At 41.1% G+C, this 16,347-nt stretch overlaps 1 protein-coding gene across 4 annotated transcripts in view; it reads right to left on the reverse strand.

The window, feature by feature from the left end:
* The window catches only part of kdm6ba (lysine (K)-specific demethylase 6B, a), a 98,175-nt gene that overhangs the window by 26,173 nt on the left and 55,655 nt on the right, over positions 1-16,347 (reverse strand). For all 4 annotated transcript variants that reach the window (XM_061959268.2, XM_061959270.2, XM_061959273.2 and 1 more), the window contains one exon: positions 4,436-4,491. The gene's annotated coding sequence lies outside the window, so the exon portion shown is untranslated. The remainder of the gene's footprint in view (positions 1-4,435; positions 4,492-16,347) is intronic.

Below are 16,347 nucleotides of genomic sequence, written 5' to 3' on the forward strand. Positions count from 1 at the left end.
GTCCATTAGTGGAGCTGTACACATATATATTGTAAGGGTTTAGAAAAAAAATACATCAAAATGGCCCCCGCATGCTTTAATTTTTCAGTGTGCGACACCTTAATGACAAAAGATTGGACACTCCTGGTATAGATTCACTCCCTGCAGAAAGTGACTCAACAAACATGGAGGTGGAAAGCAAATTGGCCAGGGGGTGAATGAGTGCCGCCAGCACCAGGGAGTTGTGGTTCATTAAGGAACAAATTACCGGTAATTCTAACATGCACTGTGACTTGCTGAAGGAAAAATTAGTCCGCATGGAAGTTTTCCAACATGATAAGAAGTCAAAGCACACCCCTAAGATGATCAAGTGCCTTACTGAGGAATCTGAAGGTGAAGATGATGGAGTGGCCAAGTATGTCTCCTCCACACCTGAACCCAATTGAGCACAAGTGAGGTAACCTCAAGAAGGAAGGAAAATGTCTAACATCCACCAGCTCCCCTCGGATTAAGGCGGTGCTCGATAATGGCGTTCACACTAAATATTTAGACAATAATGGATGTGTGTTGGCTCATTGTCAGTGTATAGCAAATCTATACTGTTATACAAGCTGTACACGGACTACTCTAAGTCATATCAAAAGCTCCTGTGCATTAAAAACTGAAGAGAAAATGAAGCCTATAAACACCAGCTTGTGCAGTCGTAGGAGACTGTCCTTGCTCCAGATGGCTCTTCTCTGCCTCTCATATGTAGGACTGTGTGGGGGATCGCTCGTGTGTGTGGCATACTGTGACTCAGCCTTTGGGTACACTGAGAGACTGACAGACTCAATAATAATAATACAAATAATCACCTCCGCCCGCTTGCACGCTCACAGTGGGAGACCACAATTGCGCCACACAGACTGGTTGGGGACGGGGAACACACACACACACACACACACACACACACACACACACACACACACACACACACACACACACACACACACACACACACACACACACACACAATGAATTGATTTATGTAGACCCCGACTTAAACAAGTTGAAAAACTTATTGGGGTGTTACCATTTAGTGGTCAATTGTACGGAATATGTACTGTATTGTGCAATCTACTAATAAAAGTTTCAATAAAAATTCAAAAACACACACACACACACACACACACACACACACACACACACACACACACACACACACACACACACACACACACAGATAATATTATCTACCATTTTAACATGTACACTCCTCTTATAATGACAGCCTGGCTTGTATTAAGGAGGATAGCGTTGCCTTGGTGACACATGGCATTGACGCCGCGCGCATATACCTGAATTTTTTTTCATGCTTTACTTACTGACACATCTTTAAATATGTTTAGTTCCATTATGTAGAAGTTGCAACTTTTGAAGGAGCGTAGAGTTTACTGACAATACTATAGATAGTAAAAAAAGGCTGCATGACTCAAACTGCAATATCAGGGCTTCCTGCATGACCATATTTGGCACAGAGTCATTGCGTGGGTCTTTTGAGTGTAAAACAAGCATATCCATTTCTCCTACAATAAGCAACACAGGTTTTTGACATCTTACACAACCGCCTCTGAATGTGTGAGACAATGCCAGTCCTCACACACCCAGCGTTACACAACTTGATGTGTATCATGACAGCACAGGAACACTCCTACAACACCTCTGGCCTCTTTCTTGTACATTGGACAGTTAGTTCAATAACATCTATCATCTCTCTCACTTGTGTTTGACACCTCTGAGAAAAGAAGCGCTTAGACATAAAATGGCAGAAAGCACCAAAGCCTTAATTCCAACATCAAGGCTAGATTCTGGACAACAGACTTCCAATTAGGGATGGGTATCATTTATATTTGAACCGATACTTGTATCAAAACTGTACTCTTGAAACTGTGACACAATCAGTACTAAAATGGAAAACATACACATTCTGTGACATTCAAGTAGAGCAGACCAGTTAATTTAAATATTACAATAATATCAATGACATGATACATAAATTCACAAATATGAATTAGAATCAACAACAAATTGTCATAATTATCACAGCAAAAAACAGGCAGCAATACAAAAGACAAAAAAACAAGTGCAAAAAAACATCTAGCTTGTTTTGATGCTAATAATCCCAGGGTTTTTGAATGCACCTTCGTTGATTTAATTCATGCATAATGAAGAAGTGCGGTGTTGTTGTTGTTGTTGTGACTCGTCCTGCGGGCTGCCGTCGGTGTATACATTTATACATATCAAATCTGGCTCTTTTCGATAAAATGTTGTATTGCTCATTACAGTTCAAAGAAGTTGTTTCCTTATGCAACACTGAGGACCTCCAGAAACCTTTTGACAAAAAATGTTTTACCATCGTATGCAAAACCCTCCCCTAACGGCACAAACAAGAATGTTTGCAGGACAAACCAGCACAAACTATTGGGACATCGTGGGGGGCCAACTTAACACAGGTGAATCAACAAAAGTGAGTAACTTGAAAACTTTAATAGATCAATGTTTTTGCAGCAAAAATAAGCACAAACATAGCACAAACAAATGGGACATAGTTATGATTATTAACACGTTATTAACATAAAAAACAAACGTTACTAATTTAAAAGCTTTAATATTTAGACCAAATATTTTACAGCACAAATATAACACAAACGATTGGGCCTTGTTGTGAATATTGAAACGTTAATAACTTAAAAACAATAATAGTTAGACCAGAAATGTTTGCAGCACAAAAGTATCCCAAACAAACGGAACAAGTTTGGGGTGATTTGGACAAGGTGGGTTGGCTATTTGACGTCACTCGTCAACATTTTTTATTTTAGAATAACTTAAAAAAAGTAACGGCACAAACGAATATGTTTGCAACACAAACCAGCACAAATGATGAGGACAAGTTTGGGTAGATTTTAGATTTCAGGTAAAGCTACGATACGAACATTGTGTTCAGTTGTTGACCTAGATTGTATTTATTGGTTTTAGTATCTTTAATGTCCAACATGTATCAAAGTGGCAGCCGCATTATTCAATCTTTATGTATGTGGCCCTCAATGGAAAAAGTTTGGACACCCCTGCTCTAGACCATCTCTTGTTTTATCTTGCTTTCAAATGTGTATTTTAACTACCGTATTTTTCGGAGTATAAGTCGCTCCGGAGTATAAGTCGCACCGGCCGAAAATGCATAATAAAGAAAGAAAAAAAACATATATACGTCGCACTAGAGTATAAGTCGCATTTTTGGGGAAAATTTATTTGATAAAATCCAACACCAAGAATAGACATTTGAAAGGCAATTTAAAATAAATAAAGAATAGTGAACAACAGGCTGAATAAGTGTACGTTATGTGACGCACAAATAACCAACTGAGAACGTGCCTGGTATGTTAACGTAAGGACGGCGTGGCGAAGTTGGTAGAGTGGCCGTGCCAGCAATCGAAGGGTTGCTGGTTACTGGGGTTCAATCCCCACCTTCTACCATCCTAGTCACGTCCGTTGTGTCCTTGGGCAAGACACTTCACCCCTTGCTCCTGATGGCTGCTGGTTAGCGCCTTGCATGGCAGCCCCCGACATCAGTGTGAATGTGTGTGTGAATGGGTAAATGTGGAAATACTGTCAAAGCGCTTTGAGTACCTTGAAGGTAGAAAAGCGCTATAAAAGTGTAACCCATTTATCATTTATTTATTTATATTATGGTAAGAGTCATTCAAATAACTATAACATATAGAACCAAACAATCTGTCGCTCCCGATTGCTAAATCCGATGAAATCTTCTTCCTCGTTGTCGCTCCTGGTATGCGCCGCTAGCGTCCTTTCTTTCTGCTGCTCAATCGCCATTTTCTGCTGCATATTTCACGACGTCCATCTTGTAATCTGCAGTCTATGATTTCCTTTTCGGTGCCATTTTAGTTCAGCCCTTCTCAGTTTTTATAAGTTACCGCCAATGTTGACATGAATCATTTTAATAGCTATGGCAGTAGCATATAGCATATAGCAGTTAGCATCCCATGACCCACAATGCACTTCTGACATGACCCTCCCTCGACGAATTCTTATTGGTTGACGTGTGTGTGACGATTGCTGACATTTGCTTCGTCTCTTCCGTGAATGAGATAAATAATGTTATTTGATAATTTACGATAATGTGTTAATAATTTCACACATAGGTCGCTCCGGAGTATAAGTCGCACCGACGGCCAAACTATTAAAAAAACTGCGACTTATAATCCGAAAAATACGGTAGTCTGCAGCACTTTGTGCTACACAAAAAAAGTGGATAATGTTTTACTGAGCATTATTTGGTCTGCTGACAAGAAAAAGGTTCACACCTTGGTATCTTTTTAAAAACAGACAGATGCACACTTGAAATTGGTGACAAAATGTGGACCCATTAAAACACGAATCCCCAATAAGGAAGCAGCCTTACCGTGTGATCATGGGTACTTTGGTCTATCACCAGGCCACCATCATAAGCTCCACCTCCTAGAAAATAAGACAACATACAGTTGAATACAAAGGTCAAACAATATCACTAAGAGCAGCATAACTTCCTTGGGAACAACAGTCTCTTTATTGGCTTCCTTGTTAAATTGGGAGTGTGTGTGTGTGTGTGTGTGTCTAAAAGCGGCTCACACACATCCGTGTGAGTTAAAGCGTCAGTCAGCCATGGATCAATACTGGGGTCAAAAGTTCAAAGATCAACCACTGTGCCTGGCCTCGCTTCGTTTTCATCTCACAGCCTTGACGTTTGCTGCAGGCTCGCTATGCTGCTGGCTTCGAAGGCCCCATTGTGTACGTTTGTGTGACTCATGACAGAACAGGTGGCCTCCTGGCGTCCTTCCTCGCCCGCAAACACACCTCCGCTTGCACCATGAGCCCGCGCAACACCTGTGAAGTGTGCCCCAGGCGCGCGCGCGCGCACACACACACACACACACACACACGCACACACACACACACACACACACACACACACACACACACACACACACACACACACACACACACACACACACACACACACACACACACACACACACACACACACACACACACACACACACACACACACACCTTTGACCTGCCTTGGCATATTCATTTCACACGAGAAGCCATTTTGTGCTGGTCTTTACATCCGCAGCCCCCCGCTGACACTCCAGCATCAAACACGGCCACACACGGCGGTGGGCATATGTGCCGCCATTGAGTGCACACACATGGACGTAGCACTCAGGCATGCAGTGTGCATGTGTGAGACAGCTTTGTCAATAAGGTGCACATACAGTTGGCTCAGCACTAACTGATCTCGCAGCCTGGTGGGTTAAAGCCCCCCCCCCCCCCCCCCCCGACCTCTGAACTCCGGTTCACAGGTCACCCCCACAGCTGGCCTCACTGTAATGTGTGTGTGTGTGCGCAGGTGGGCAAGCTATTTGTGTGACTCCCATTACTACTTCAATTCAAGAACCAGAAACAAGTAATTGTTTCAATTGACGCTAATCAGGAAATATAAACCACATCAGTCAGGCTAGCGTGAGCTCTAAACTGGAGCGTGGTCACATGACTGCAGCGTTGCATCACCTGACAGAAGCCTTTGACTAAAGGTTAACCAGTGGGAGCCTTTACCTTAGCCAACACCAAAGACAAGAAGAGAGGCGGGGCCTTAAAAGGGCCTTGGTGAGGAGGCGGAGGGGGGACGGAAGGGATGAATCGGCTGGGGAGGGAGGAGGGAGGAAGGAGGCCTTGAGGCGCACAAAGATAAAGAGAGCAGTGAAAGAGAAATAAGAAGCATTGTACAGCCTCGTGTTAGCCACACACAGAAGTTGTAAGCGTAAGTCACATGTGATTTGTCGCTTCCCTTTTGACTTTTGACTCCCACCTCCGGTACATACCGACCCCCGCCGCGCACTGTGAACGCTCGCCAACTGGCAGGTGCAGACCTGCATGGCATGAGTCGAGTCGCCATGTTCTTGTAGCTTAGTCACCGCTGATTCACTGGCTATAACTTCAAGTTGGGGCGGCGATTTGCACACACATACAAACAAAATAGCAGGCACTTGTTAAATTCCTTGAGTTTTACACATATTTGCAGGCTTTTTTGTGCTCCTGAATTTTGTGCTTTCATGCTCTCGCAGCAAAACAACCTCTTGACAGCTCTTAAAGGGGAACATTATCACCAGACCTATGTAAGCGTCAATATATACCTTGATGTTGCAGAAAAAAGACCATATATTTTTTTAACCGATTTCCGAACTCTAAATGGGTGAATTTTGGCGAATTAAATGCCTTTCTAATATTCGCTCTCGGAGCGATGACGTCACAACGTGACGTCACATAGGGAAGCAATCCGCCATTTTCTCAAACACATTACAAACACCGAGTCAAATCAGCTCTGTTATTTTCCGTTTTTTCGACTGTTTTCCGTACCTTGGAGACATCATGCCTCGTCGGTGTGTTGTCGGAGGGTGTAACAACACGAACAGGGACGGATTCAAGTTGCACCAGTGGCCCAAAGATGCGAAAGTGGCAAGAAATTGGACGTTTGTTCCGCACACTTTACCGACGAAAGCTATGCTACGACAGAGATGGCAAGAATGTGTGGATATCCTGCGACACTCAAAGCAGATGCATTTCTAACGATAAAGTCAAAGAAATCTGCCACCAGACCCCCATTGAATCTGCCGGAGTGTGTGAGCAATTCAGGGACAATGGACCTCGGTAGCACGGCAAGCAATGGCGGCAGTTTGTTCCCGCAGACGAGCGAGCTAAACCCCCTGGATGTCTTGGCTCACACCGTCCCTTAAACTGGACGGATCAGCTTTCAGGAAAAGAGCGCGGATGAGGGTATGTCTACAGAATATATTATTGATGAAAATTGGGCTGTCTGCACTATCAAAGTGCATGTTGATGCCAAATGTATTTCATATGCTGTAAACCTAGTTCATAGTTGTTAGTTTCCTTTAATGCCAAACAAACACATACCAATCGTTGGTTAGAAGGCGATCGCCGAATTCGTCCTCGCTTTCTCCCGTGTCGCTGGCTGTCGTGTCGTTTTCGTCGGTTTCGCTTGCATACGGTTCAAACCGATATGGCTCAATAGCTTCAGTTTCTTCTTCAATTTCGTTTTCGCTACCTGCCTCCACACTACAACCATCCGTTTCAATACATTCTTAATCTGTTGAATCGCTTAAACCGCTGAAATCCGAGTCTGAATCCGAGCTAATGTCGCTATAGCTTGCTGTTCTTTCCGCCATGTTTGTTTGTGTTGGCTTCACTATGTGACGTCACAGGAAAATGGACGGGTGTATATAATCAGGCACTTTGAAGCTTTTTTTAGGTATATTGCGTGATGGATAAAATTTTGAAAAAAAACTTCGAAAAATATAATAAGCCACTGGGAACTGATTTTTAATGGTTTTAACTATTCTGAAATTGTGATAATGTTCCCCTTTAAACTTCAGTGCTTCTGGCAATGCAAAAATGCAGTGAACGAGGCAGAACACTCGCAATGCAGCTGACAGTGTAATTGCATTGTAAATTTACCACTTGCCAAGATTTACAATGTTTTTACGAGAAATTTCCCTAGTTTTGAGAGCTATTTACTTATTTTTAGTCATTGGCTTTACATCATGATCTTGATTTTAGAATGAATAATAATATTTTGTCTATTTTAGTTTTAAAATGTTTAAATTGAGAAAATAACTATTCAAATAAGATATTTTGTTTTTCCCCACATAGAAGATCACGTTTAAAGATTCTGCAACATTCCATGTATGCTCAATTTAAGAATTGCAAGTTGAATAATACTTGTTTTCAGAATAAAATACTTATTTCTACCTTAAAAGTCATTCTAATTTCTAGATAAAGAAATCTGGATTAAGGATAGTAAGATTCTAACTAGCTGCATGGACAGACAATTTCACTAGGTTTTTTCCCCAAAAAATCTAGTTATCATATTTTGTCAGCTCTTTTTTGCAGTGTTTATAAAGGATCCTACATTATTTACATTTACATGTACATGTGATGCAAGACGTTGTCAGGAGCTGGCAGCACTGTTTGCAACATGACCCCAAGATGCAGGGACGGAAGGCAGCATGCAGGTAGAAAGCTAATTTATTTACACAAAAACTAGTGCGGCTAGGGAATGTGCAGAAAGCAAACACCTCAGCAGCATAGCCACTTAATGAAAAATTATCCAGCCCTGTCCAAAGGAACAAAGCACCCTGATTGGCAACCAGGGATAGGTGTGTCTTGTTTGCCAATCAACGACAGGTGAGGGAGGCCACACTCAGTCCAGAGAATAAGTGGCAGAAAATGAAAACACACAGCAAGTGGAAAGAAGAAAACAAGAGCACTGCAACAGAAATAGCACCAATCAAAGCAAAATAAACAAGTCCAAATCTGTCATGCAGATCATGACAGAAGTGCTCTTTCTACGCACGTGCACGCCACGCTGGAGATGGCAGCATGACAGACCGACATGGCGGATGCGCGTCAAGCCACTGTGGTCCTGCCGGTTTTACTCCTGAACCTGTGACAGACGGCTCAGACAAGAGATCCTGCTCAGAAGCCACCACGTGAGCACGCATGCTCAAGACGCCCACGCACGAGATGAAGAAACCGACAAAGTGGCTTCCTCTGTATGGCAAGTGGGGGAGATGGTGCCTACGTAAGCAGGCGGAGGGTGGCAGACAGCCTCTGACACACACGTAGGAAGTCAGACAAGGACAACAGTCAGTGAAAAGACAAATTTACATTGGCAGGACTTTGTCGAACATGACACGTTCTACCACCAACGTGTGGTCTACCTCCTCTTCTGCTGGCACACACATGACTCAGTATTACAGCAGATGACCATCGTGTGACTTTAGCACCACTCAGTTTAGGAAAGACAATCTAGCCAAACCATTGTACGAACGTTTCAATTTACGAACCACAGGTCGAATAAAAGTTTGTGTTGGCATATGATTCTTGTCTCCATGTACATAAGTTTCATTCACCCAACGTGTGCCTGCAGCTCAGCCATTTTTTGGCCGGCAGCACATCCATTGTGGGCGGGCTGATCTCTCTGATCACTTACTGCTCAATCAGTCAGAAAGTGCTGCTGCTAGCTACAGTAGCTTTGTGCACTTTTTACGTGTTGTCAGCCTTTTTACAACATTTTGAGAGTCTTGCTAGTGCAATAGGATTCAAAAAACAAGAAATGGAAAAGCGATGTGTGGTTTGAAACATTCAGCAAGTATCCACAGCGTTGTCGACAGTACTTTCCCCTGCCCCTGTTTGCAAATAAGATGAACTAACAAGTACATTTTATTTCTTAATCCTAATCAATGGAGGGACGTGGCTGTCAAAGTTAAGTACTTTTGTGATTTCAAACTGACGGCACCAACTTCTAGATTTATGGATACATCCTCCTATTATCCAGATGAGAGTCATGATTTATTATCTAGAATAACTTTGACAAGCAGCAGGAGCACATAGCAGAGATGGCAGCAAACAAGACATCGCTGGCTCAATGCTGCAGCATAAACTTCGTCTTCACAGTTTAACGACAGTTTACATCCATACATGTTGCATTAGTGCCATCTTTAATTTCATTTTATAATTAAATTAAAGTTGCTCCTTGAGTCCAGTGCAGAAAAAACTATAGTTAGCTCTCGGTTACCAATGCTAAAAATACTTTGTCTGCGTTAGCGCTTATGATAACAACATAGCTAATATTTGGTTATTATTCAGATCATGAGATGTATATAGAGCATTTTTTGAGGGTTTTGGATGGTTAGAAAGTTTTGTGGGCAAAATAGAGAGCCCCTTATGACTCCATTGTTATGTTAGCAGACTTTTTTTTGAATGTATGAAATAAAAAATATTTATGTGTTCATGTTTTAAATAGGGATTGTGATTAATAGATAGCACATCTCTTTCTACATGTCTGTCTAATTTTTGCGTATTTCCAGTATGACTGATCTGATACTATGGTCAGAGTGCAAAGGGTTTACTCCAGTGACGTCTATCTCCGGAAATAGCCTCAGGTATTTGGAGTGGAATATTCAAAATGGCTGATTTTGTGATGTTTAGACAGTATGTCCACATACTTTGCGGATTGTAAATACAATTGACAATCAGGCATATAAAGTCAACTTGTTTTTCCACTCTACTGGTACTTTAAGGACATGAAAGTTCAAAGAGCATGTCACGAGGCAGTGGGTAAAGAAACTGCACATTGACGCTTGTTATTATAGGGTCTATTATCCATCTATTTTCTACCGCTTGTCCCTCTTGGGGTCGCGGGGGTGCTGGAGCCAATCTCAGCTGTACTCGGGTGAAAGGCGGGGTACACCCTGGACAAGTCGCCACCTCATCACAGGGCCAACACAGACAACATTCACACTCACATCACACACTAGGGACAATTTAGTGTTGCCAATCAACCTATCCCCAGATGCATGTCATTGGAGGTGGGAGGAAGCCGGAGAATAATCAGGTAGAGAGATTTGAGAGTTTATTACCAGAAGTTGTTTCAGAGAAATGCGTTGAAGCACTAAAAAGGTGACAAAATCCTGAAAACTCAAAATGACAAAGCAAGGATGAAGACGAGCAGGCTGCCGGCATGCCTTCATTTGTTTTTGCTGTCGGAGTAATGCATCTACGGATGGGTACCGAACTCGGTACTTTTATCGGCACCGACCGAATTTCGTCGGTACTACAGGGTATCGATCCACGTATACTGTAATTAAACAATGTCATATTTTGATACCTTTGTTGCACTTGACGTTACATTCGGTTGCAGACCCGTCACATCCGGTTGCAGATAAAACACTGGCTCAAGGAAACAATCACTCAAACAGCACTCAGGGTAAACTCAGACAAACTCCTAAGTAATGTTGCCATTTTCAATATCAATAAAGGGAGTATGCTTGGTAGAAAACGCTTGAACATAAAGTAAGGCTTCACTCTTACAAAATGCGTTAGTGTGATTCTAATTTTCATTGGATTTGCTCTTGAAAGGCTACCATTAGCATTAGCAATTTTACATGGCAGTTTCAACACCTCCAAATTTGGTAATTTAAAATTTAAACTACGATGAATGTTACAATGCAACAGCTTCTGTGTATTAAACCCAATACTTACAGTATAAAGACTTTGTATGGCGCAACAGAACATATTCGGCTTTATGGAAAAAGCTACTTCCTTGTTAGACAACATACCATAAACAGCTAATACAGTACTGCCATCTATTGTCTTGGAAGTGCAATTGCATTACAAATGAGACTCAAATGTTATTAGAAAACAAGATATAACAACTGGACAGCACAGTTATAATCAGCTCATTTTTAAAAGCTACATTGAAAAATAAAATATAATCATCAAACAATTAATATTTACTACTTCACTCAAAAGTACAGAAATAGTGTACCATTGAGTCCCCGTACCGATTTTCAGGTACCGAGAATTCGTACCATATCGATTCAAATGTGAACTGGACCCCAACTTAAACAAGTTGAAAAACGTATTCGGGTGTTACCATTTAGTGGTCCATTGTACGGAATATGTACTTCACTGTGCAACCTACTAATAAAAGTCTCAATCAATCAAAAACAGTACCCATAACTTAAATGCAGCCAAACAAAACCATTTTTTTAATGTGGTCTTAGTCATTGTGTCTTTTCCCTTGAATTTGTTTTAACTGGCCATCTATGTAATTATCAGAGGTGGGCAGAGTAGCTAAAATTGTACTCAAGTAAGAGTATTGTTACTTTAGCATAATATGACTCAAGTAGTATTGAAAGTGTGTCTGCGCACTCGTATGTGGGTGCGTGTAAGACAAAGAGAACTTGCAACAGCATGTACTACAAAATATATACATGTTGCAGGCACCGATGTGGAACGTATGGGCAAAATTTAGCATATGGGCAGCTACAACATTTAAAAAATACATCTACAACATCCCACAACATGTTTTGTACAGTTGGAAGTTGAATTCTTGTAGACTAAAATGTAAAGATATCTACTGACACAGATGACAAGGCATGATATACATTTTATTTTTCCTAGTTTGTAAGTAAACATTGAAGATTTGCGCTGCCTTGTAAGAGGTCATGCCAGTTTTTGCAGTGTATAGTTTGAGCATAGTCATATGACTGCCAGGCTCCATTTGATTGGTGAAATTAAGTCTTAATGTCTCTGGTGCTGACGTTAGATTGGTAAAACAGTGACTTTGTTTCCGTGCACTAAATTAGGGTTATTTGTCATATAATCCGGCTCAAAATAAGCATTCTACAACCCATGGAAACACCTTAATCTGATTGTGTTTGGCTTTGGAAAATTCTGACTAAAACACCTAGAATATGCGATTGAAATCAGATCTCTCAAGTGGGTGTGGGTGCAAAAAGGGACCCCTCGTATCGTGCATGCGCCAGTCTTAACGCGCGGTACATAACCCGGAAGCGGATCCCATTCAATCAAAACATAGGCAACAACTGTAATGAAGAGGATACTGTTTATTTGCCTCACAAATCAAAAAGAAGGTAACATTTTAAAGTGCATCAATGGTAAAATAAAAATAATTGATATATTTACAAAGGTAGCTAAGGAAATGGAGAAGGCCGGCTTCATTCGGATTCTAGAACAAATACGAGTGAGATCATGAAAGAGAATGAAGCAGGTATATTACAAGGCAAAGAAGAAGGCGTACACAAACCTCTTGACCAGGGGTCTCAGACACGCGGCCCGCAATTGGCCCGCGGGCCGCGTGTCTGAGACTCCTGGGAGGTGAGGGGAGCAGTGAGCAGCAGCTGTGACCGCACCCGGGAATACGGCCCAAAACAGCAATTCAAATCTGCTGAAACAGCTACATAAGCAACATGCTTCGACGAAGCTAGTAAAGAGAGACACAGACTCCGATGCCACTTCAGCTCCACTTAAGGATTTTAACGGAGGCACTGCTAGCCAGGGCAACTTTGATAGAGCCATTGCAGCGTATGTGCTAGAGGACATGCAGGCTATTTCTACAGTGGAGTCACCTGCTTTCAGGCAGCCAATTAGCATGATACCGACGTCAAACAGCAACTGGCACGGAAGACATGTTCCAAGTATCTGGACAGTGAGTACATAAACATGGAAAGCAAGCTAAAGAAAACACTCCAAACTCTGCCTCTGCTCATCATTCATCACTGAAGGTACACACTCTTGTCAATTCTCTTATATACTCTTTCATTCTAGACTTCTAGATTTTTGATTATCACATCACTCTAAATGTATAGACTATAAAGTTTACAAACATAAAGAGGGATCCTAGTGGGCCAAGGCAATCTTTCTTTATCTCTAAACTAAAACTGGGGAAATGTGTAGAGTGTTCTGGACGTCAGTACAGTGTTGATCTCATTGAGACATGATTTTATTTAGACTTAGACTTCCTTTTTATTGTCATTTAAATTTGAACTTTACATCACAGATAATAACAAAATTTCGTTACATAAGTTCATGGTAGTGCAGGATAAAAAAGCAATATGGTGCAAACATAAATAAATAAATATATATAAATAATATATAAATATATATATAAAATAAATAAATATATATAAATAAATAAATAGATAAATATACAGATAAATATATTGCACTTTTTCACATGCGTCCACGTTTATGGATGTATGTTATATTGTCTTTTTTATTCCAGCAAGTTAATCCATTTTTGGGGGGAATTGAGGGGATAATTTAAATATGATGCGTTCAAGAGTCTTACGGCTTGAGAGAAGAAGCTGTTACCGAACCTGGAGGTTCTGCTTCGGAGGCTGCGGAACCTCTTTCTAGAGTCCAGCAGTGAAAACAGTCCTTGGTGGGGGTGGGAGGAATCTTTGCAGATTTTCTGAGCCCTGGTCAGGAAGCGGCTTTTTGCGATCTCCTGGATAGGAGGAAGAGGAGTCCTGCTAATCTTTTCCGCCGTCCTCACCACTCTCTGGAGAGACTTCCAGTCTGAGGCACTGCAGGCTCCAGTCCAGACAGAGATGCTGTTGGTCAGCAGGCTCTCTATAGTGCCTCTGTAGAATGTGGTGAGAATGGGGGCAGGGAGCTGTGCTCTTTTCATCCGACGCAAAAAGTGCATGCGCTGCTGAGCTCTTTTTACAAGAGCTCCGGTGTGTAGGGACCAGGTTATATTGTTAGTTATCTGCAACCCCAGGAATTTCCGAATTCCTTGAGAAAAAAAATGCCTGGTTAAGCGTGTGTATGTCATGTGTGCCTTTCTTGGGTGAAGCCAGGTTTACAGCTATGTGGTTATTAAGCTGTTTGTTACTTATGTATGTTATGTTGCAGCTATTTAAAATAGTTTTGTCAATTTGTTCTGGCCTGAAATAAATTGGCCCTTTGAAACATATCTTTGTCTTTGTGTGTTGTATGTAGACCACATTGCTTAGCAGAGTTCAGTGATGCAAATGCATGTCAAGTTGATCAACAGATTGTATTATTCTCCAGTGCAAAAACAGTACTGAAATAAAGGCTAAAAGTGCATTAATGGGAGCCTTAAAAAAAGAAAAGAAAAAAAGAACTAAATAGTTACTTTTCACAGTAACGCATTACTTTTTGGTGTAAGTAACTCATTACTTTTTGGTGTAAGTAACTGAGTTAGTAACTGAGTTACTTTAGAAATAAAGTAACTAGTAACTGTAACTGGTTACTGGTTTTCAATAACTAACCCAACACTGCGTATGACTAATAGTCGCATTAAAGAGTGTACATGGACATATGGATATCACATGTATGAAAATACAAATTAACGAACTATTTGAAAAATCAGACCTAGTGCATGGAAACGTAGTCAGAGTCATGTGACCATGCCCACTGGAAAAAGTTTCTCTCTAAGAAGCATCTTGAAACAGTAATCAATAGATTATTGTCAAGTTATTTAGGACTTTTGTTCACCTGCACTTGAAAAGACTGAGAAGATCTAAGAGGATGCATTATCAACTCAACTCCAGTAGATTGTTTGGCCTTATTTCACACCTCAACTATGTTTGGCCTTATTTCACACCTCAACTATCCATTTTCTACCGCTTATTCCCTTTGGGGTCGCGGGGGGCGCTGGAGCCTATCTCAGCTACAATCGGGCGGAAGGCGGGGTACACCCTGGACAAGTACAGGAGTTTATCAGGTTAGGTTGACCCTAAATCAAAGAGCAATAGCATCCGAATACTACTTGCAGTAAACATTATTCAATGCTTAATAAATATACTATTTACATAAAATGTATATCCAACTGTATCTTAGAACCGACATTAGTAATTACATATCAGTGCTCTCTGATTTCAGTAGTTTTTTCATTGTTTATCAAATGTACATTGATCGCTGTATAACTTCCTATCATCATCTCATGCATGTTACAAAAGTATCAAACATCTCATACTTGGGTTATAAAGTAAAGTACATCGTCAATGTAGTAGTAGCAGTATTCATATCATGAGTCTTAAAAGATGTATCAATAGTGTTTTTCATTTAAAAATAATAATTTTGATGTTTACAGTTTTCTAATATGTTGAATTTGACCAAATACCTCCCACTTGACCTCCTGGTTCTCAAACCTAATGATGTCACACCAGTCCTTCACAGATGTTCCTGCTCATCTACAGGTATTAAGACAACGAGGCATCTCACATTCCTGTGGAGAATTTTAGTTGGAGCTTGACCCTTGAGTCCATCTCGCTTCTGAGATACAATGTATTTTGTAGTTGATACTGGGTAATTTGGGGAAACCTCACCTTGTACGTACTTTACAATGCCTTATCCATCTGTGTTGATACTGATGACTTAGGCCAGTTTGAACTGCCTTCAGAGCATTTTGGTCAGCTGTCAAAACAACGTCCCCATCTGTGACGTTTTGTTCTTTAGAGTGCCATTTGCTTCTTTCAAAGAGGTTTGGTCCAGCAAGTTGACACCATTTCTTCCAGAATTGGTTGACTTCTGCTTGGAGGAATCAGAGTCTCTTGTAAGGGTATCATTTGAAATTGAAATGATAAGGGTTTCTTTAGGGACTGATATCATGTTGGGACTCCTGTATACTCTGCAGTCTTCCTGGCTGTGTGCTCTTGCATCAACAGGTTGATGAAAAGAAACGTTCGAAATTCTTCCCAAGTCAGGTCTTCAACTCCACCAAGGTTAGCAAGGGCTTGTTTCACTAATTTGACTGACACTTGTTCCATTTCTGTGGGGTGAGGTTGCAGGGTGAATTTTTCAAGACTATTATATTCCATTGGATGTTTTGCGTGTTTGTTCTAACTTGTAGAGTTTCTCAAGCACAGGTTTTGCTCCTAGGAATTTTTTTCTCGGGTCTGACTACAACTTTTGTGG

This window comes from Nerophis lumbriciformis, linkage group LG05, assembly GCF_033978685.3.
Source record: "Nerophis lumbriciformis linkage group LG05, RoL_Nlum_v2.1, whole genome shotgun sequence".
Taxonomy (NCBI): domain Eukaryota; kingdom Metazoa; phylum Chordata; class Actinopteri; order Syngnathiformes; family Syngnathidae; genus Nerophis; species Nerophis lumbriciformis.